This window comes from Triticum aestivum, chromosome 2A (assembly GCF_018294505.1).
Source record: "Triticum aestivum cultivar Chinese Spring chromosome 2A, IWGSC CS RefSeq v2.1, whole genome shotgun sequence".
Classification (NCBI taxonomy): domain Eukaryota; kingdom Viridiplantae; phylum Streptophyta; class Magnoliopsida; order Poales; family Poaceae; genus Triticum; species Triticum aestivum.
In genome coordinates this window covers 31700137-31724790 of record NC_057797.1, presented here as the reverse complement: position 1 = coordinate 31724790, position 24654 = coordinate 31700137, and the positions used below count along the sequence as shown (strand labels likewise).

The following is a 24654-nucleotide window of genomic DNA, read 5'->3' as shown; positions in this document are numbered from 1 at the left end:
GTAGAAGGTATACCCAATAGTTTCTTTAGGGTATCCTATGAAGACGCATTTTTCCGATTTGGGTTCGACCTTTTCAGGTTGAAGTTTCTTCACATAAGCATCGCATCCCCAAACTTTCAGAAATGACAGCTTAGGTTTCTTCCCAAACCATAATTCATACGGAGTCGTCTCAACGGATTTCGACGGAGCCCTATTTAAAGTGAATGCGGCAGTCTCTAAAGCATAGCCCCAAAATGACAGCGGTAGATCGGTAAGATACATCATAGATCACACCATATCCAATAGAGTGCGATTACGACGTTCGGACACACCATTACGCTGAGGTGTTCCAGGCGGCGTGAGTTCACTACAAGAAATATGTCAACTAGTGACCTTCTGTCAGTGACCCTGGAAGAATTGTTCATAGATCTATGACCATTTGAGACCAATTGGTCAAAAGCAGTTCGGGGGGCTCCAAACCCTAAACCATTGCGACCATTTTGGTCAGAAAGGTCGTAATTTCCTTACACGAAATGGTCATAAAGCAAACAACGCTAGTCCGCTGCCTTATTTCTAGTTGTTAACGACCTATATAAATGGTCATAGCCTTGTAAATTGTGGTGGGTTGCTATGACTAGGCGCCACCTCATCAGTTTTGCCTATGTGTCATGTCCATGTGGTAGTTTTTGACCTAGGTTGTGAAGCAACCTATATTTCTATCATTCCCAAAATTGCCAAAAAATCTCATAAATTCTTTGGGTCATATATTCGTCAAATATGTAAAAAACCTTCCTTGCCTAGTTCAAAAATAATTCAAAAATATTCATTTTCCTAATCTGTTCAGAACAACAGTTTGTGAAGGAAGTACCACTTTGGCATGTCCAAAGAGTATCCATTTTCTACAGTGCTTTCCTATGCCCAAATAACCATCCTCCACCAAAGGCCAGCTCAATCCATTCATTATTTTGGGCCCAGCTTCAACATTCGTATTTATGTCTAGTGTGGTACTTTGCAAAGCAAGTACCACCTAGGCTCCTCCTTTTGAGCTGAAAATTTATGAAGACGGTCTTCTTAGTAACTGACCATCCTCAGCCAAAACACACGCCCATTAGCCATGTACATTTCCTGTACCGCTAATCAAACACTTGGCTGCTAATTCATGTTTGAGCATCGATCGGTCTCCTCGTGAGAATATTATGTTGTAATTTTCTTCCTAGCACCTACCTGGGGAGTTCCCAACCCACTAGACATGCCTAGGCTGCCTAGAACAGATGGCAACGCCATGGTCACGCGGTGACCACGCGGCGGGCATCCAAGTTTACGCGCTCTAGAGTTGGGGCCCTCGACCACTGCCCAAACCTTGACATATCGCCACCAAACCATGTATTTCGGATTAAATAGGTACCTATGTAACTATAAATGAATTTTGGAAAAAATAAATAGCAAACTATGAGGCAGCTGCAGTTCAAATTTGACCCGCTTCCAACTAAATTGGTGGAAATTTGTCTTTTTCACGAGAGGTGGATCAAAACTTTTTACACCCAACCATTTTGTCAATCGTGCATTAAATATGTCCTAGTATTTTAGAAAAATGATTTGGTCCAATTTTGCAACAATTATTTTGGAGGTCCTTCACAAAAAACCTCCTTTTGGACACTCGAAAAATGGAAAATGGTTTTTTCGTCCAAAGAAAATGAAAACTTCCTTAGGTAACATTGTTTTCCATTCCAATATGCACCCTTGTGCACAATATGATATCATTTAAGCAAACTATGCCATGAATGTGGCCATAAGATTGATCATTTGGCTTGAAAGCCATTGATCTCCACACGTGATAGCTCGTTTCTAAGAACACTTTTTTAAAATAATTGCCATATTACAAGTTTGTTATTTTTCCTGGGAACTTGGCCACATATAATGACACAATGCGAAGGTTTCCCAATTTTTTGATTTTTTTTGAATTTTTTATGCCCGTTTCAAAATGCGGTCAAAACAGCGGGAATGACCGTTCCTAGCTAGTGGTTGAATCTTGGAATTTTTTTGGTGTTTCTCTGATAAAATAGATACTTATGTAACTAGAAATGATTTTTGGAAAAAATAAAGAGCAAACTACAAGGCAGCTACAATTCAAATTTGACCCGCTTCCAACTGAATCGGCGGAAATTTGTCTTTTTCACCAGAGGTGGATCGAAACTTTTTACACCCAACCATTTGGTCAATTTTGCATTAAATATGGCCTAGTATTTTAAAAAAATGATTTGGTCCAATTTTGCAACAATTATTTGGGAGGTCCTTCATAAAAAACCTCCTGTTCGGCACTCGAAAAATGGAAAATGGTTTATTCGTCCAAAGAAAATGAAGACTTCCTTAGGCAACATTGTTTGCCATTCCAATATGCACCCTTGTGCACAATATGAGTTCATTTAAGCAAACTATGCCATCAATGTGGCCATAAGATTTATCATTTGGCTTGAAAGCCATTGATGTCCACACGTGATAGATCGTTTTTGAGAACACTTTTTTAAAATAATTGCCGTATTACAAGTTTATTATTTTTCCTGGGAACTTGGCCACATATAAAGACACAATGCGAAGGTCTTCCAATTTTTTGATTTTTTTTGAATTTTTTATGCCCGTTTCAAAATGCGGTCAAAACGGCGGGAATGACCGTTCCTAGCTAGTGGTCGAATCTTGGAACTTTTTTGGTGTTTCTCTGATAAAATAGATACTTATGTACCTAGAAATGATTTTTCGAAAAAATAAAGAGCAAACTACAAGGCAGCTACAACTCAAATTTGACCCGCTTCCACTTGAATCAGCGGAAATTTGTCTTTTTCCCAGAGGTGGATCGAATCTTTTGACACCCAACCATTTGGTCAATTGTGCATTAAACATGGACTAGTATTTTAGAAAAATGATTTGGTCCATTTTTACAACATTTATTTGGTAGTTCCTTCACAAAAAAACCTCATTTCGGGCACTCGAAAAATGGGAAATGAATTTTCCGTGCAAAGAAAATGAAAACTTTCTTAGGCAACATTGTTTTTCATTCCAATATGCACCCTTGTGCACAATATGAAATCATTTGAACAAACTATGCCATGAATGTGGCCATAAGATTGATCATTTGACTTGAAAGCCATGAATCTTCACACATGATAGCTCATTTCTAAAAACATTTTTTTAAAAAAATTGCCGTATTACAAGTTTCTTATTTTTCCTGTGAACTTGGCCACATATAATGACACAATGCGAAGGTTTCCCAATTTTTTGATTTTTTTTGAATTTTTTATGCCTGTTTCAAAATGCGGTCAAAACGGCGGGAATGACCGTTCCTAGCTAGTGGTTTAATCTTGGTATTTTTTTTGGTGTTTCTCTGATTAAATAGCTACTTTTATACCTATAAATGATTTTTGGAAAAAATAAATAGCAAACTATGAGGCAGCCGCAGTTCAAATTTGACCCGCTTCCAGCTGAATCGACGGAAATTTGTCTTTTTCCCGAGAGGTGGATCAAAACTTTTTACACCCAACCATTTGGTCAATTGTGCATTAAATATGGCCTAGTATTTTATAAAATGGATTTGGTCCAATTTTGCAACAATTATTTGGTAGGTCCTTCACAAAAAAAAACTCATTTTGGGCACTTGGAAAATGGAAAATGATTTTTTTCGTCCAAAGAAAATGAAAATTTCCTTAGGCAACATTGTTTGTGTAGCGACCAGACCTCAAACAGTCTGATCTCTGTGCTCCGGTGTCATCCCTGGATCAGTAATGCTGACACCACACAGTACTCGGAGGATTTATAGCAGAGTAGCAATCACACACTTATTACATCGAGTGTCTCAAGAGAGAACTTATTACAATAAATATGGCTTAAGGCCATCTAATAACGATAACAACGGAAGGCTTGGAAGATAAGTGAGTCCATCAACTCCAACGGCATCACTGAGTATAGAACCACGACCTAAAACTCCTTAATCGTCGTCTGAAAAGTCTGCAACATTAACGTTGCAGCCCGAAAACGGGTCAGCACATGGAATATGCTGGCAATGTAACACATAGAGGGTAATGGAATGAAACAACTATTCTATATGCTTATTTGGCTGGTGGAAAGCTCTATGGTTACAGTTTTGCGAAAAGCCAAATTTTCCCTACTGCAAAGGATTAAATTTTATTTAACTATCATGGTGGTTGTTGAACATTGAGAATGGTTGACAACATTCTCAATCCCAATTAAGTAACATCATTAAACCCAACAAAATTAATTTAAAGTAACATGATGAGATTCACATGATAATCCAAGTACTAGATACTCAAGATGTCCATAACCGGGGACATGGCTAACCATGATTAGTTTATTACACTCTGCAGAGGTTTGGGCACTTTTCCCCACAAGACTCGATCGCCTCCGTTTGTTTTCTCGCACTACATGGTGTTTGAGAAGACGGATGACCGAGACATAGTCTTTCAGAAGCGCTAGCACCTCTTGATCGGGTAGACCGTACCACCTACATCCCCTACATCTGCTAGTCTACCACTGTAAGAGTTCGCACAACTTAGTCAACTATGCTAGAGCCCATAATATCTTGTGGCTGCACATGGAAGTTTCTAGTATGAATAGTCTCATGATCCCTTTGAGCCTGGGTGGCGGTCCAAAAGAAAACAGGCAAGTCCTGGAATACCCAGGTGCCTCAATCCACCCAGATGTGTGTTTAAGTTGCCACCTTAGATAAACCATTAATTAACAAACTCACATCTGTCAATGGATTTCACTCACCCAATCCACGTCTACTAGCATAGCATGGCATGATAAGCAAACGTAGAAGTAACTCCCAAAGGTTTGATAATAAATAGGTAATAGGTACTACCTCATCTACTTCCCATCCCCCAATTTAATTAGATCCTAATCATGCAATGTGTGAGGATTGATCTAATGCAATAAACCTAGCGATTCGAAGTAACAGGCGGCGCACTCCGGGTACTCTATCGCGGGAAAACAAACAAGCATACAATAAGTACTGATCTGATGCACAGGTAAAACTCAAATAAGAGATCTAACCAGAAGGTTCAACTTAAGAACTCCGGTTGGCAAAAAGAATCAAATCGAACGAAGCAAAGAAAGACAACGGCGATAGAAAACAACTTTGTTCTAGTAATCTGGATCTAAGTCAAATTTTACAGTAGCAAAATCCTGTTTAAGTTGATTATTCGGATAGAGGGTTTCGAGACGAAACTCTAGGCGCTTGAATCGCCTGATTCCGATAAACGAGCGAAAAGTTATACTAAAACGAAAATCGGATCAGAAATCGCGATCAGAAAATAACCGCGGAAAATCCGATGAAAAAGTAAAATAACGAACGGATTAATTCGTTAATTAACCTAATCCGAAAATAATAAAATAATTAAAATAATAAAATAATAAAAAAACCGAAAAAACCCCGAAAAACCAATCATTTTTTTTAAAAACCAGCACGGATTTTGATGCGGCAGCGAACCTCAGGCGACGCGCGTCGCGGCGACGGCGGCGGCAGCGGCTCCGGCGGGCGGGTGGGCTGGCGGCGGCGGTTATGGGCTGGGGGCTCCTGTGCGGCGCTATTTAAGGGCGTTCCCCGGGCGTAGTCCCGCTCGGGCACGGCCCAAGGTCGGTTTCGTTTTTTTTTAAATTACGCTTGGAAGAAAAATAAAAAGAAATACTAAACGGACTCCAAAAATCCCGAAAGAAATTTTCTCGGGCTTCTAAAATCAAGCCCGACAAAGTGAACATTTATTTGGGCCCTAAATGCAATTTTGAAAAACACGTATTTTTCCTAAATTCAAATAAAAATATCGAAAAACTCCGAAATAAATCTTATTTGATTTTATTATTAAATCCTCAATATTTCTATATTTTGGGAAAGTCATTTTATTCCTCTCTCATATTTTTGTAATAGAAATAATTGATGATAAAATAAATAAAATCAAATGATCCTATTCTCAAAATTTGAGAAAACTCAAATATGAAAATAACGAAATCCCCAACTCTCTCCGTGGGTCCTTGAGTTGCGTAGAATTTTCTAGGATCAAAACCCAAAAGCAAATAAAATATGATATGCATGATGATCTAATGTATAACATTCCAAATTGAAAATTTGGGATGTTACAAACCTACCCCCCTTAAGATGAATCTCGCCCTCGAGATTCGGGTTGGCTAGAAAATAGGTGAGGGTGGTCCTTGAGCAAATCTTCCTCTCGCTCCCAGGTGGCTTCATCCTCCGTTTGGTGGCTCCACTGAACCTTGCAAAACTTGATAACTTTGCTGCGGGTAACTCGGCTGACAAACTCGAGGATCTTAACTGGTTTCTCCTCGTAGGTCAAATCGTTATCCAACTGAATAGTTTTCCAAAGGCACTGTGTCTCTCAATGGTATGTCAGCTATCTCCGCGTGACACTTCTTTAACTGAGAAACGTGGAACACATCATGAACTCCTGACAATCCTTCGGGCAATTCCAACTTGTTGCCCACTTCTCCCATACGCTCCAAAATTCGATATGGTCCTACAAATCGTGGTGCTAACTTCCCTTTAACTCCAAAACGCTTTGTTCCCCAAAGTGGAGATACTCGAAGATAAGCTCTGTCTCCAATTTCGTAAACTGTCTCCTTGCGTTTAGAATCTGCATAACTCTTCTGTCTGGACTGGGCTACCTTGAGCCTATCGCGAATCAATTTCACCTTCTGTTCAGACTCCTTAATCAAGTCAGGACCAAACAACTGGCGGTCTCCAACTTCGTCCCACGACAACGGTGTCCTGCACCTCCTTCCGTACAAGGCTTCGAAAGGGGTCATCTTTAAACTGGTTTGGTAACTGTTGTTGTAAGAGAACTCTGCATATGGCAAATTATCGTCCCAACTAGATCCATAATCTAGCGCACAAGCTCTCAGCATATCCTCCAAAATCTGATTTACTCTCTCGGTCTGCCCATCTGTTTGTGGATGAAAAGCTGTACTGAATTCTAGCCTGGTTCCCAAAGTTTCGTGCAACTGCTTCCAGAACTTTGAGGTAAACTAGGTTCCTCTATCTGATACGACACTTCTCGGAACTCCATGCAGACATACTATTCTGGTTATGTATATCTTTGCCAACTTAGCACTGGTGTAAGTGGTCTTTACTGGGATGAAATGAGCTACTTTCGTCAATCGATCAACTACAACCCAAATCGAGTCATAGCCTGAACGAGTCCTGGGCAATCTCGTGATAAAATCCATGCCTAACTTATCCCACTTCCATTCGGGTATCGGCAATGGTTGTAACAATCCTGCTGGCTTCTGATGCTCTGCCTTTACTCTCTGGCATACATCACAAACTGCTACATACTCCGCTATATCCTTCTTCATTCCGGTCCACCAGAAAATATCCTTCAAATCCAGATACATCTTGGTATTTCCTGGGTGAATCGAGTATGGTGAGTCGTGTGCCTCTTGCAGTATCAACTTCTTGATCTCCGGGTTATTGGGCACGTAAACACGTCTTTAAACCATAGGGTATCGTGCTCATCCTCACGAAATCCTTTAGCTTTTCCTTTGCTCAGTTTCTCCTTTATAGTGGCAATCTCTTTGTCAGTTTTCTGAACTTCTCTGATTCTATCCATCAAAGTTGACTAAATCTCTAGTGCTGCTACATAGCCTCTCGGAACTATTTCCAAACATAGTTCACGAAGATTTTCTGCTAACTCCTTGGGTATTTCTCCCATCATTAACGTATTGACATGGCTCTTACGGCTTAATGCGTCAGCTACTACATTAGCCTTTCCGGGGTGATAATGCAATTTCATATCGTAATCCTTGATAAGCTCCAACCATCTCCTTTGTCTGAGATTCAACTCCTTCTATGTGAAAATGTACTTCAAACTCTTATGATCCATGTACACCTCACAATGATTTCCAATGAGGAAATGTCTCCATGTTTTCAAAGCATGCACTACGGCTGCTAACTCCAAATCATGCGTAGCATAATTCAACTCATGAGGCTTCAGTTGTCTTGAGGCATATGAAACAACTCTCCCTTCCTGCATAAGCACTGCTCCAAGTCCTCGACGTGAAGCATCGCAATACACCTCATAATCTTTGGTCTAGTCTGGCAAAATCAACACTGGTGAGGTAACCAAGCATTTCTTCAACTCCTGAAAACTAGCCTCACACTCCTCTGTCCATATGAACTTGGTATCTTTCTTCAACAACTCTGTCATAGGCTTTGCAATCTTTGAGAAATTCTCAATAAATCTCCGGTAGTATCCTGCGAGTCCAAGAAAACTCCGGATCTCTCCAACTATTGTTGGGGCTTCCCACTTGGTCACGGTTTCAACCTTAGCGGGATCCACTGCTATACCCTCTCCGGATATAACGTGTCCGAGGAATCCTACTTCTTTCAACCAAAACTCACATTTGCTGAACTTGGCATATAATTGATGTTCTCTGAGCTTTCCAAGTACCAAACGCAAATGCTCCTTATGTTCCTTTTCATTCTTTGAATAAACCAGGATATCATCAATGAACACTATGACGAACTTATCCAAAAACTCCATAAACACTTTGTTCATCATGTTCATAAAATAGGTAGGCACGTTAGTCAGACCAAATGACATAACGGTATACTCATACAGCCCATACCTGGTGGTAAAATCTGTCTTCGGAATATCCTGTTCTCGAATCTTCAACTGGTGGTATCCTGATCGCAGATCGATCTTGGAAAATACCTTAGCTCCTTGCAATCGATCAAACAGATCGTTGATCATTGGTAGTGGGTACTTGTTCTTGATCATTACTTCATTCAATCCTCGATAATCAACAACCATCCTTAACGATCCATCCTTCTTCTCCACTAGTAGTACTGGCGATCCCCAAGGCGAAGAACTTGGGCGAATATATCCCTTATCCAGTAATTCTTTAATCTGTTTCTTAATTTCCACCAAATCCTTTGCTGGCATCCTATATGGTCTATTTGATATTGGCCCAGTGCCTGGCAATAGCTCAATAAAAAACTCAACATCTCTATCCGGTGGCATGCCTGGCAACTCCTCTGGAAATACATCAGGGAACTCCCTTCTGGGGTGGTAAGCAAAATTGACTTACTAGCACACTCAATATTCCCTTCATACTTTGATAACCAATCCATGCCTAATATCACATCCAATCCTTGAGATTCCAATACTATTAGGTCTAAGGGAAAACATAGTTACCAATCCTTAATGGTAACCGATCACACCATAGACTAGCCACATACTCTGCTCCAGGCGAGGTTACTAACATGGGTGACCTAAGGGCTTGGGTTGGTAGGTTATACTTATCCACAAATCCCCTTGAGATGTATGAATGCGATGCACCAGTATCTAAAAGAACGAGTGCAGTAAATGACTTAACCAAAAACTTACCTATTACTGCATCGGGCTGAGCTTCAACCTCCTCCACGCTAACGTGGTTCACCTGTCCCCTGTTGAAAGGGTTCGGCTTCTTCCCAGAACTTCCATTGCCATTTTGGCCTTCAGGACATTCATTGGCATAATGTCCTGGCTTCGAACACTTATAGCAAGTGACTTGGCTCAAGTCCTTCTTGGCTGGGGTTGAGGGGTTGGTGCGGTTCTGGCCGTTGGTTCCTCCATTGCTATTACCATTCTTGGTGCCATTGTGACTGTGTGAGCTACCTCCTCCATGGGTATGCTGAAAATGTCCTCCTGGTCTAGGGGTAAAACGTGGCTTCTGCTGAGCTCCTGAATTATACTTTCCTTGTCCATACTTCCTCTTGCGGTTCTCAATTTGCTGCTGCCTGCCTTCAATCATAAGAGCACGATCTACCAACTCCTGGTAGTTGTTGAAGGTTGCTACCATCAACTGCATGCTCAACTCATCATTCAGTCCTTCCAGAAACTTCTCCTTCTTAGCTGCATCCGTAGCAACGTCATTTGGGGCATAACGTGCTAACTTACTAAACTCCTCCACATACTGGCCAACTGTCCGTCCTCCTTGGCGCAAGTTATGAAACTCTCGCTTCTTCATGGCCATGGCTCCTGCTAAAACATGGGCAGTATGAAAAGCCTGCTGAAACTGGTCCCATGTGACAGTGTCGACTGGGAAAGTGGCTGTGAAGTTCTCCCACCATGATGTTGCGGGTCCTTCTAGCTGATGTGCGGAAAACTTCACCTTCTCCGCATCTGTGCATCCTGCTGTGGTCAACTCCCTAGCTGTCTTGCGGAGCCAATCATCTGCTACTATCGGCTCGGTGCTACTGGAAAACACCGGCGGATTCAGCCTAAGAAAACGGGCTAAGTGGTCAACAGGTGGTGGTGGTGGTGGTGGGTTGTTGTTGTTGTTCCCCTGATTCTGATTCTGGACTAGCAACTGCATCAATGTGTTCTGCTGCTGGATCAACTGGGTGAGCTCAGGCGGAAAGGCAAATCCGGGGTCACGTCTCGGAGGCATCTGAGGGTTTAGAAAAGATGAGATATAAGAATAGAGGGGGTCTAAAGAGAAAACACTACCCATATGCACATGAGGCAAAAAGCAAACAATTCACTTCATTCAAACAAACAAAGGCATACAATCGATCTAACTATCGCAAGGTGCTCGGACTACTATATTCACATAGTGGACTACTACTACTGATGAGGTGGTCTACTAGAAATATTCTACGGTTGTTGACTCCATGATATCTGCTCCTGCTTCATCAACATAGTCATCATCGCTACTGTCTGCTTCCGAGTCGGTGCCGTCGATGATGATGTAGTCTTCCGGGCTAATCTCCTTGGGTTCTTCGTCTTCATCTACTGGTGTCGGGCCTCCCATAAATATTCCAATCTTCTTGATCAGGTCGTCATTCTTCTCCACCAATACTTCAATTTCTTCTTCATAATCTTCACGTGTAGCCTTGAGTTCTTCCTCCAGTTCCTTGATTCTAGTCTTAGCCTTCTTTAGATCTATCATGTCGGTGCACATCTGATTCTCCTGTCGTCTAATGTCCTGGTTTAATTCTTGGATAAAAGCTGCAATTGATCTATCTTTCCTGGTGCTGATCATCTCCCAGTGTTCATCTCGGCGCCCACAAATCTGGTATATAGTATCCTTAAGATCCTTGCAGTAGACTTCTCCAATGCGTCCCATGGCGATGTGAGCTGCCATACTCTTTCCTAGACTCCAAGTTGGTGCATCAAAAGAAAACTCTATGGGCTCAGTGACTGGCATGAACGCCCTTCCTGGAACTTGAACTTGAATCATCCAGCACTTTTTTTCAGGTAAAGTGGCGTTGTAGGTTCCCGTGAAGCTTGGTACTCCTATGTTCAGGTATCTAGTGACTTCCTTAAAGTGGCGTCCAAAGGGTGTATCTTCATCTGGTTGCGTGAACTTGTTCCTTGCATCCGCCATCCTAAAGAGTAGAAAAGATGAGAAGTCAGAAGAGAAGAGAGTGATCTAGGTCTTTAGCTTGGTGGTCGTGTCCTACAGTCAGCGTGTGCTCTAATACCATCTCTGTAGCGACCAGACCTCAAACAGTCTGATCTCCGTGCTCCGGTGTCATCCCTGGATCAGTAATGCTAACACCACACAGTACTCGGGGGATTTATAGCAGAGTAGCAATCACACACTTATTACATCGAGTGTCTCAAAAGAGAACTTATTACAATAAATATGGCTTAAGGCCATCTAATAACAATAACAGCGGAAGGCTTGGAAGATAAGTGAGTCCATCAACTCCAACGGCATCACTGAGTATAGAACCACGACCTAAAACTCCTTAATCGTCGTCTGAAAAGTCTGCAACATTAACGTTGCAGCCCGAAAACGGGTCAGCACATGGAATATGCTGGCAATGTAACACATAGAGGGTAATGGAATGAAACAACTATTCTATATGCTTATTTGGCTGGTGGAAAGCTCTATGGTTACAGTTTTGCGAAAAGCCAAATTTTCCCTACTGCAAAGGATTAAATTTTATTTAACTATCATGGTGGTTGTTGAACATTGAGAATGGTTGACAACATTCTCAATCCCAATTAAGTAACATCATTAAACCCAACAAAATTAATTTAAAGTAACATGATGATATTCACATGATAATCCAAGTACTAGATACTCAAGATGTCCATAACCGGGGACATGGCTAACCATGATTAGTTTATTACACTCTGCAGAGGTTTGCGCACTTTTCCCCACAAGACTCGATCGCCTCCGTTTGTTTTCTCGCACTACATGGTGTTTGAGAAGACGGATGACCGAGACATAGTCTTTCAGAAGCGCTAGCACCTCTTGATCGGGTAGACCGTACCACCTACATCCCCTACATCTGCTAGTCTACCATTGTAAGAGTTCGCACAACTTAGTCAACTATGCTAGAGCCCATAATATCTTGTGGCTGCACATGGAAGTTTCTAGTATGAATAGTCTCATGATCCCTTTGAGCCTGGGTGGCGGTCCAAAAGAAAACAGGCAAGTCCTGGAATACCCAGGTGCCTCAATCCACCCAGATGTGTGTTTAAGTTGCCACCTTAGATAAACCATTAATTAACAAACTCACATCTGTCAATGGATTTCACTCACCCAATCCACGTCTACTAGCATAGCATGGCATGATAAGCAAACGTAGAAGTAACTCCCAAAGGTTTGATAATAAACAGGTAATAGGTACTACCTCATCTACTTCCCATCCCCCAATTTAATTAGATCCTAATCATGCAATGTGTGAGGATTGATCTAATGCAATAAAACTGGGTAGTAGAAAAGGTATGATCAAAGTGTTACTTGCCTTGCTGATGATCCGAGAAACCTAGCGATTCGAAGTAACAGGCGGCGCACTCCGGGTACTCTATCGCGGGAAAACAAACAAGCGTACAATAAGTACTCATCTAATGCACAGGTAAAACTCAAATAAGAGATCTAACCAGAAGGTTCAACTTAAGAACTCCGGTTGGCAAAAAGAATCAAATCGAACGAAGCAAAGAAAGACAACGGCGATAGAAAACAACTTCGTTCTAGTAATCTGGATCTAAGTCAAATTTTACAGTAGAAAAATCTTGTTTAAGTTGATTATTCGGATAGAGGGTTTTGAGACAAACTCCAGGCGCTTGAATCTCCTGATTCCGATAAACGAGCGAAAAGTTATACTAAAACAAAAATCGGATCAGAAAATAACCGCGGAAAATCCGACGAAAAAGAAAAACGACGAACGGATTAATTCGTTAATTAACCTAATCCGAAAACAATAAAATAATTAAAATAATAGAAAACCAAAAAACCAATTATTTTTTTAAACCGGCATGGATTTCGAGGCGGCGGCGAACCTCGTGCGACGCGCGTCGCGGCGGCGGTGCCTCCGGCGGGCGGGTGGGCTGGCGACGGCGGTTATGGGCTGGGGGCTCGGGTGTGGCGCTATTTAAGGGCGTTCCCTGGGCGGAGTCCCGCTCGGGCACGGCCCAAGGTCGGTTTCGTTTTTCTAAATTACGCTCGGAAGAAATATAGAAAGAAATACTAAACGGACTCCAAAAATCCCGAAATAAATTTTCCGGGCTTCTAAAATCAAGCCCGACAAAGTGAACATTTATTTGGGCCCTAAATGCAATTTTGAAAAACGCGTATTTTTCCTAAATTCAAATAAAAATATCGAAAAACTCCGAAATAAATCTTATTTAATTTTATTATTAAATCCTCAATATTTCTATATTTTGGGAAAGTTATTTTATTCCCTCTCTCATATTTTTGTAATAGAAATAATTGATGATAAAATAAATAAAATCAAATGATCCTATTCTCAAAATTTGAGAAAACTCAAATATGAAAATAACGAAATCCCCAACTCTCTCCGTGGGTCCTTGAGTTGCGTAGAATTTTCTAGGATCAAAACCCAAAAGCAAATAAAATATGATATGCATGATGATCTAATGTATAACATTCCAAATTGAAAATTTGGGATGTTACAGTTTGCCATTCCAATATGCACCCTTGTGCACAATATGAGATCATTTGAACAAACTATGCATCTTCATATATGATAACTCGGTTCTAAGAACACTTGGCTTAAAAGCCATTGATTTTCATACATGATAACTCGGTTCCGAGAACAGTTTTTAAGACATTTACTGTAGTCAATGTTTATTATTTTTCGTGTAAACTAGGTCAGATATAATGCCACATTGCGAAAGTTTTTTTTGTTTTTCTGAATTTCTTTCAAAATGTTGTCAAAACGGCGGGTATGACTATGAGTCTTCGGTCACCGGGAAGGTGACGACGACGAACTCCTCGCTCGCGACCACCTCCTCGATGCCCTGCTCTTCTACATGTCGAGGTCCTTACTGGCAGCCTTGCCGGATAAAAATCCAAAGCTTCTTTATTCAGTATTGCCGCCCCCGCCCCCGTCCCCGATTGCCACCTAAAGCTAAAATGATCCACACACGCGGGATCCGACGACCCTCCTCACCGCCGACGACCAAGAGTCACCAGCGGAGGGGAACCGCCGAAAGACGACGCCAAAAGAGTCGGTTCTCTTAGGCAAAGAGATCTGCACTTTATTTTCAGCCGGTTACGACCTACTTAGATGGTCATGGACGTCGCACACATGTACTCTATTTTGATTGGTTCAGAGGCATGTCACGCGGATCATGGATCGAGCATCGTCTGATCCACCCGGATCCAACGGCAACGCTCCCTCCTCACCTTCTCACCCCACCTAGCCCAACATCCCACAGGCCACAGCCCACACTCCTCCCTCGTCCCCTGCAAACCCTAGCGCTCCCCGATCCCTCCCACCTCCCCTCCCCTTGCCGCCACCCACCCCTCCCATCGCTCTCCTCCCTCCCTCCCTCCCCTCCGGCAAGATCCAGCGCGTTCCAAGATCCCCATGCTCTGCTCCTTCCTTCCTCCCCTCCGGCAAGATCCAGCGCGTGGCCTCCCTCTCCTCGATCCAGATCGAGGCAGATGCTCCCCGTATCCGTCTCGATACACCTCCCCCTCGACTCTAACCGCCTCTCTCGGCGCCACCCTCCCCGCCATCGCCACCGCATCCGCCAAGCCCAAGCCCGCGCCCAAGGTGCTGATCCGATGTCCCTTCTCCTCCCCCAGCACCGATCTTCAAATTACTTGCTTGTCAGATCCACTTTTTTTGGGTTGGATTTGCACCGGCAGGCGAGGTCCATGGACGACATCGACGACGACGAGGACGATGACGAGGACGACGACCAGGACATGCGCGACCCCACCCCCGAGCCCGACGAGATGGACGAGGAGATCGTCCAGTCCGACCTTGAGCTCGACAACAACGGCGTCGTCCACCCTAACCACGAGGACGCGCCACAGAAGGTCCTTCCCCTGCTCACCCCCATCTCTGTTACCTTGTTTCCATCGCTGCTCTGCTCTGCTCTGCTAGTGTAGATCCGCAGCCAAACTCCCATCGTAGCAAGCGGCCCCGTCGTGGGATCACAGTGGCCTGACCGGATGCAGGAAATGTGCCAATTTCTGTTGGACCTTATACATCACAGGATGCTCTTTTCTTTTTTCCTTTATTAGTTCCTCAAGCTTAACTGCCGTGTTACTATTCTAGGAGTAGTCTTAGTTGATGCTTTATAGTACTGTGAAGAATTTTGTTTGCTGATGCTCAGAATCATTGTTTTACATATGTTACTTGTGATGTTCTGCTGGCTAAGATGTGCATGATCTGGGTGATGAAGACAATCGTTAGGATTCCCACTGATTTTTCATGATTATTACAACCAGATACTTCTGACAGATTATGCCATCTCTTGGACTACATATGTACTCCTTTATTATTGAGCAAATACTTTCCTTTGATTTTTTGCAAACCTCTTAGCAGTACTTTTTCTATCCTCTTTTTTGTGTTCTGCTGGCTGATGAGATGTGCATTACCTAGGTGATGAAGAAAATTGACGGGTCACGCCATCTCCTGAAGTACATTTGCACATTTTTACTTCTTTAGACTGACTGTACATGCAATCCTTCATTGGTTATGAACCTTATTGCTCATTGTGTTCTGTTGGGTTGAACTACATGATTCCGGGTGATGAAGAAAATCGTTCGGATTCCCACTGATATTTCATGATTAGTGTAACCAGCTACTTCTGATGGATGAAACCATGTATTAGTTTCAGGTGAATCGTAGCTTTGCTATTGCTTCATTTCATCTGATACAGGCATGAAATTGAACTGCACTTGATGCAGCGCCATTATGGTCCCTGAAATTAGCTTCTGTTATTGAATTTTTTTATTTCCTCGCCTGAGAACAACAGTATCATCATATTCTACCAGGCCCTTTGTTTGTTTCTGTGAGCTTGCCTCTGTGGCTAGCACATATCATATGTGATCCATGCTGTCTCTTTTCCGCCCACTGAAGCTTGGAGCAAAGTGGCATATTACTTTTGTGATAACCGAGAGAATTGCGAGGCTTTCTTTTCTACTTTGGCATATAATATTAGAATTAATACTGTTTTTATTTGAAATTTGTTATTAGGCTATTAGCGCGAAACTTCCAAGTTATAACTATCCTTGCATTTCTTACTCCAATTGTGAAAGGACTATATATAGTCTGTGTGCTTCTGTGAATATATTTGAGTACATTTTTATCATGCTGCTGTAATATGTAATGTACTTTTCGAAGCATGTCTGCTGTTGTAAGTTGCCGCTCTGTCTTAATGCATATGTTGTGGGGACTCGCTCACTGAAAAATCATGCAAGAATCATGTGATCATCTTTTTACGAAAAGTGGCATAGTTTCAGTTAGTTATGAGTTATGACTGAACTGATATGTTGATGCCCATAACTCTAAGTTAAGTTTGCCGGAAACCATAGCTACGCTCTCTGTTTTATTGATGAAACCTTTGCACTTTGCAAATCAGGTGGACTACATAGCCAGTGACCAGCGAGCGCATGGGTGGCGCAAGTGGTGACGGAGAGCGACCGGAGACTGTAATTGAGCTTGTGCTGGTGCTGCTGATCCTGCTTGGATGGGCATGCTGCCTCTTCCATGTGGACTACATGACAACCATGGTGAGCTCTCTGCTCCCTACATCTTATAGTAGTTGGCCTGAGATTATAGTTGGGCTGGAAATGAACTTCTTCAGTTTTATTTGTAAGATATAATACCAGTCTAAATCAGTGGATCATGGGTGATATACTATCTGCTTTCTTTTAGCAAATCTGTAGTAAGTACTGAGTACTTGTATGTACATAAACATTTTCATGTCCAGAACCATGACTGTACATACTCGTATGAAAATCATTCACAACCTTTATTCACTAGTTCCAACTAGTAATCGTGCATATATACGTAAGCTCCAAGCCTGATGTGCTTTAGGCATTAAATCTATGTATATATACGATCTTCTTGATGCATGTATAATGCGACACACACATCAGGAAATCTGAATAACTTTGACATAGTTGCTCTGTTATCTTGCACTAGGTTGATACTTGTGATTTTCCCTTTCCAAATATATCTCAGGCTTGCTGTTATGAGAATGTTATATGCATGGTTTCTTATTAGATCTAAAATTCTGCAACTATTTTTCATTGTTAGGAGAATGTTATATGCACAAATTCACTTGATTATATTCCTAACTTTTCTGATTTATAACACGCAGATTTTGGCCTTCATTCGTCAAAAGTTGGTGTACAAGGAACTCCAGGAGAATAGTCCCGAAGAAAACCCTGGAGCTGGAGCTGGCCATATTAATATTTAGTTGTATTTTATAACTGAATACCTGATTTATACTGCCATGATTGTAAAGTACTTTGGTTGCCGTTTAAAATTTTATGTATTATTGGCTCTGTTTGAATCAAGTTATTTGTTGTGTGTTATGTGTTATTTGAATCAAGTACATCCGGCTTGACAAGTGGCACAAATAGAGAATTGACGTGTGGCACCAAAACATCACACTTGGGTCCCATTTCACTAGTGGGTCCTTTAAAATGGGAAAGAAACAAAATAAAACTGACAAGTGGGACCTAATTGGATGACCTGACTAGTGGGACCTGGTTCAAAATGGATTGTAAAAAGGCCGAGGCCAAAATAAGAAATGGCAGCAAAAAGGCTAAAGGTCTAGAAATCCAAGGCTGAATTGTTGGGCCAGACCCATGTAGCTAATAAAAGCACAGGAAAAAAATACATTAAGAAGGCCAAATTGTTGGGCTAGGCCCATGTAGAAAACCGAATTGGACCGGCCTGATTCTTGTGCCACATCAGCTTGCCACGCTGGATGCCTACATGGCCTGGGGAGGCTGCTAGTGACCAAAACAATACAGTAGGCATATTTTGGTCATAAACGTCCACGACCTTGAAGGTCGTTAATTTCAGTTTACGGCCGCCAGCTTTTGACCTTCTGTTTTTGGTCACAAAAAGGTCGCAAATGAAAAACAATGACCTTTCAGTGACCAATAGTCAAGGTCACAAGTTGACATATTTCTTGTAGTGGTTGTGAAACTATTCCACATTTCCTTAAGTGCGTGCCAAATTCGTGACTCAAATATTCTCCCTCACGATCTGATCGTAAGAACTTGATTTTCCTGTCACGTTGATTCTCAACCTCACTCTAAAATTCCTTGAACTTTCCAAAGGTCTCGGACTTGTGTTTCATTAAGTAGACATACCCATATCTACTCAAGTCATCAGCGAGGGTGAGAACATAACGATAGCCACCGCGAGCCTCAACACTCATTGGACCGCACCCATCAATATGTATGATTTCCAATATGTTGGTTGCTCGCTCCATTGTTCCGGAGAACGGAGTCTTGGTCATTTTGCCCATGAGGCATGGTTCGCATGTGTCAAATGATTCATAATCAAGAGACTCCAAAAGTCCATCTGCATGGAGTTTCTTTATGCATTTGACACCAATGTGACCAAGGCGGCAGTGCCACAAGTATGTGGGACTATCATCATCAACCTTACATATTTTGGCATTCACACTATGAATATGTGTAACATCACATTCGAGATTAAATAAGAATAAACCATTGACCAGCGGGGCATGACCATAAAACATATCTCTCATATAAATAGAACAACCATTATTCTCGGATTTAAATGAGTAGCCATCTCGTATTAAACAAGATCCTGATACAATGTTCATGCCCAAAGCTGGCACTAAATAACAATTATTGAGGTTTAAAACTAATCCCGTAGGTAAATGTAGAGGTAGCGTGCCGACGGCGATCACATCGACCTTGGAACCATTCCCGACGCGCATCGTCACCTCGTCCTTCGCCAGTCTCCGCTTATTCCGTAGCTCCTGTTTTGAGTTACAAATATGAGCAACCGCACCGGTATCAAATACCCAGGAGCTACTACGAGTACTCGTAAGGTACACATCAATAACATGTATATCACATATACCTTTGGTGTTGCTGGCCTTCTTATCCGCTAAGTACTTGGGGCAGTTCCGCTTCCAGTGACCACTTCCCTTGCAATAAAAACACTCAGTCTCAGGCTTGGGTCCATTCTTTGACTTCTTCCTGGCAGGTTGCTTATCGGGCGCAGCAACTCCCTTGCCGTCCTTCTTGAAGTTCTTTTTACCCTTGCCTTTCTTGAACTTAGTGGTTTTATTCACCATCAACACTTGATGTTCCTTTTTGATTTCCACCTCCGCTGATTTCAGCACTGAATATACCTCAGGAATGGTCTTTTCCATCCCCTGCTGTTCGCAATGAACACATCACCGTGTACCCTCGACGCCGGGGGTGATGCACCGCAGCTCGCGTCGAAGGAGGTCCGACCGGCAGCGCGATACGCAGGACAGCCGACAGACGCTTTTGTAGACCCGAAGCCCCGCTTACCCGGGAGGGACCCCGTCAGGGCTCGCGGCGGCTATGGGCTGCTCCAGGTCGATTCGCTCGCCCCTAGAGCCTCGTGATTCCGCAGCCCTCCGGCATGAAGAACTAGCGAAGAACGAGAAGAAAGATACAAGGAAGAGATAAAAAGTAGATGAACACAAAAAAGTAGTAGATGTGTTTATTCGATTGGTGTTGCTCAATCGGCCATCACCCCCAACATATATAAGAGGCGGCTGGACTTCCCGTACAAGCAAAGGATTCATCTAGGCTTTCCTTACAAAAAATTACATCAATTCACGTCCTAGAGTCCTAGTTCTATTCCAACTCGGATTCAGTCTGAATCTGGCCAAACTTCTGTCTTCCTCTTTGCGCGGGCTGCTGAGCTTGCATATGAACTCTGATCAAGACGGCCCAAATATGAAACTTGTGCGCCTCGATGATACGAACAATTCTTATGTTGAACACTTTTCCAAAAAAGACCATCTTGAATATTCTACGAAGCCATCTTTAATATCCAGTCGGACTCGGTCATGTAACGGACTGGATTGTTCGAGTCTCATAGTGAACTTACGGGCCGTATAATATCTCATATGATAATGACTCCAAAACCAAAGTTCACCGTTTTAACGATGCACACAACTTCCGTGTTGATCACTTTTCCATCGGAGGTCATCTGGATTACCTTTCGGGCACATCTTCAGTTTCACTCGGATCCGAACTCATCCACTCAGATATTAGAGTTTTTCGTCCGACTGGAGCTTTTCACTCGGATGTTAGAGTCTTTCACTCGAAAGACAATCTTTCACTCGGATGACTATAATTTCACTTGGAAGACAATCTTTCACTCGGATGACTATATTTCACTCGGAAGGCAATTTCTAACTCGAACGTCAAGTTTTCATTCCGACGGTAATCTTTTCACTCGGAATAACTTCACTCGGATGATAATTTCACTCGAATTACTATATTTTCACTCGGAAGCCAATCTTTTACTCGATCGAGAAGTTTTTCACTCGACCTTTTACTCGATCGGTAGGTTTTCACTCGGATGGTAAACTTTTCACTCGGATTTCCCGACTAAAGACACACCCTCATCTTGATTTGCCTCTCCAGGTTGCATACGACCTCGAATTGAGAGAAATTTTATAGGGAAAACGATCGGCTCGACGAGACAAAACTTTTTCGTGTTGAAGGTTTTTCTATTCAAGGCCGTCTTGATGGCCGAATTACTCGCGCAACCTATCAGACAAGTGTCTGGCACCTCGCGCCATATTTCCGTTGAGGTTCGATCTGCGGTGTATTGCCTCTAACTTTTGCAGATGAACTCGGATTGAGATGATTTATATATTAAAATTGATTGCCTCGACGAGACGAAGACAATTCCTTAAGAGTGCTCCTTCATCCGAGGTCATCTTGAAGACGTGATTGGCTAAAAACCACTCGAAACATTGAATTATGCCACTCGGAGTATAGTTTTGGTCTGTAAGATAAAGTCGAAAGAATACAACCGAAACATCAAAGTGGTTCCACTCGGCGACGTGAATCTTTTCATGCTGAAAACCCGTTCACTCGAGACCATCTTCATTGCAATCTGTATCTTGCCAAAATTGGGTGTCAATACATGCCCCCCTGTTTTCTGGCAGAGCTTGCGTGCCAGAAAATACTTTGCCTCAGGTATTGTTTAAGCACGATGTCAACACTCCATCAGCTGTGTATGCTGAGGACGATAACTGTTATCGGCCATATGCTCGGGCTTGTTGCTGCTTGAGTAGAACTTCTTCGGATGATAGTTGTCTGAGAACAACCATTGGATGTCACAAAGGCCTCCACACAAATTTATCATGTCAATTCTAACCTTACTTTGTCCAGGTACTCCTTGGAGATATTAGAACTGCTCGACGATACATCGCCAAGCCGTCTTGCCGAGCAATTATAACCATGCACCTCAAAGGAATACTGACAATTGTTCGGTGACTCAACTCATTGTTGACCAAAGTACACCATCAAGCCCCCGCCAAACATCGTCTGTCTCCTAACATGGATGCTACAGATAACTATCATCATGAGTCAGAGCTTTTATGCACTAAACCCTTGATCAGTGGCCGAATAAATAATTAAGTCGGCCTTGCTGGTATTGGCAAACACCGAGCATCGGCTATAGGAGTACAAGATAAACATGAGGAACACCATTAATTAGATGCCATATTTTGCCAGTACAATGAACTCTCAGGGCGATATGAAAATATAGGCCATGCATTCTCATCTCAAAGGAGCTTGAAAATCCGTCCACCAAAGTGTGAATAGCCGAAATAAATTAGATATTTCAGCTGGGGATATATTGTTGGGCACAAACTCTGATGTGACGGTTGCAGAACATGGATGATGCGCCGTTTGGAGTCTCGTATAGTGACATGAAAATTGTTGTTTTCGCCTATCGGCTTCACGCTTGTCCTCCCTTACTCCTGCTGGCTTCACAACAGGAGTTGGCACATCATTCTCGCCTTGACGGCTTCCCTTGGGGACCCATGCCATATTCCTCTTCTCCAACTCTTTGGCCCTAAGCCGCTTCAGCTTTCTTTCTTGCCAATGTGATAAGCCGAGTGAGCATCCCGGCTGTGATTTTGTTTTGTGCACTAGAAACTCTTTCCTGACCTTTGGCACTTCCGGCTTGGCCTGTCCAGACTCGATGATTGGGTCCTTGAAAGTTACCCGCTTCACTTCCTTTCCATTAGTAGCCAACGTCGACCCGGCTGGCTTTTTGTCGTCCGGAGTTGGATCTGAAACAGCACACTTGCGGCCATCCTTTTTTACTCGGTACACTTGCTTGACCACGTCCATATTCTTTGCTGACCCCTAGACCGATTCTTTTTGGTTGAGTCGGTCTTTCACATGTGGTTGTTGAACAAATGATGATCCTCTCGGATCTGCATAATTTTGGTGATGTGGTTTAGAATATGATGGACGGTGTGCCCTTGATTTATACTTGTTCCATGATTGATCTGAATAATAGATAGCATGGGGAGGTATCCATGACATCGGCATTGGTGGCCCAAAAGGAGGATATGGAGTCTGTTTGCTCAACTTCTTCCTTCGCCAATCCCAATCCTCAAATTTATGCCTTAGGGGTGACTTCGATGCTATTGTTTCACTCGGCCGATAAGCACTCTTTGCCTCACTTATCTTCTGATATTTTTCTAATAACTGCGCGAAAGTGACTTTCGGCCTTTTACCTTTGTGCTTACCATTGCCTTTGCTTTCTTTAACTGTGCGTGCATCGGTCTTTGAATTTTCTTGTTGCCCCCCAGTGCTAGATGTCGCCATTGTAGCTTTGATGGAATTCCCATCTTCAAGATTGTTGTTGATGCACTTTTTAACCATATCCTTGCTCGAAGACTTGACCCCATCATCATTGGTGTGTACCTGTTGACCTTTAGGTGAATCGGCTTGAGATAGCCGAGTCAACATTTGATCGCCATCAAAACCAATCTGATCCGATTGTTCATATGATCGTGCCTCAACAAACTTCAATCGTCTCGATTGTGCGGCTTGATGAATCACGTTGTTGTCTTCGATATTCTCTTCAAACAAACATTGAATTTGTTCTTGTCCTGATGGCTCGACATCATGATCAATTATAATAGGATTAGTCGACGATGCACCAACGATGTGATCAACTATGCCCGGACTGAAGGTACACTGCTCGTCCATTAACTGATATTGTGATACTAGCTCTGAAACAAAACAACCGAGCAGTGCTGGCTTAGCGTCATCCGACTCGGCTATGCATTGATTTTCATCCTCTTTTCCTGATGCTTTTGAATCGGCTTCGAAGGACTTTGGACCTGGCTTTACGTTTCTGCAACCAAAATAATTACAGAATATACGTCTCATCCGAGACCAAATGTTAGCCAGGCATGAAACAAACAAAGTTGTCCATATGAATACAAAGTTCAGTTGGCATGACAAGAACAACTTTGGTTTTGATAAGTTGTCACTATTATCCTCTATGAATGATACCATGTGTTGACTATCATGATTAGTGACAAGATCATTCCTAACAAATAGATTACTCATTTCAATTGGTCTTTCAAAATTAATTAGAATCTTACTAACAGGTGCATCAACAATATGTTTTTGACCGAATCGAAAATTGAGTAAACTATCTGCTAGGTGTACCTTTGTGAAGACGTTGGAAGGAGAAGATGGTTGCACCACTCGAACAATACATTGCTCCACTTCTGAATAATTCTCCAATGCCTCTTCCTATTTTTATGGATCTGGTGCCTCATCACTCAGATTGCCCGAGTATATTTCACTCGAATTGCCCGAGTGGATTTCACTCGGACGCTCTTTGTCAGATGAACTTTGCTCGGCCGCATTTTCTTGGTCTTGATGTTCATCGTTAACTGAACTGTGTTCAACCATATTACTCTGTTCTTGATGCTCATCAATATCTTTAGCACGAAACTCATAGGGTAGCATGTAAGCTCCCTTACATCCAGAAAAGTCGAGCACAGCCAATTTGTTGCGTTTGTCGTTCCTTTGCTCAACCAAGCTTGCATCTTCTATTTTGGTACACGCGGCAATAGTTGGCTTGATGCACTCGGCTTTAGCCGGTGATGCACTTGTCTGGAACGATGCACTCGGCTGGCATGATGCAACGCACTGGGCCTTAAACATCCCGGTGCTCAATCCGGTTTCAACCGAATCCACCGTATTAGCCGAGTGAATCCTTTTTTGCTGGTTTGCTTGCAAAGCTTCTTTTTGATCTTGCCTCAAAAGTGTAGAAGGGCCGAAATGGTTGCTACATGGAGGAAGGCACTTGACGTATTCTTGCAAATATCCATCTCCACGCTTCTTCTTGAGTGCTTCATAGGCGTG

General features: G+C 42.5%; 2 pseudogenes; both read left to right on the top strand.

Moving 5' to 3' along the window:
- Positions 1 to 15644: 15644 nt before the first annotated feature.
- LOC123038431 (uncharacterized) lies at positions 15645 to 15720 on the top strand (annotated as a pseudogene).
- A 280-nt stretch (positions 15721 to 16000) lies between these two features.
- On the top strand, positions 16001 to 16076 carry LOC123038432 (uncharacterized; annotated as a pseudogene).
- The last annotated feature ends 8578 nt before the right edge of the window (positions 16077 to 24654 follow it).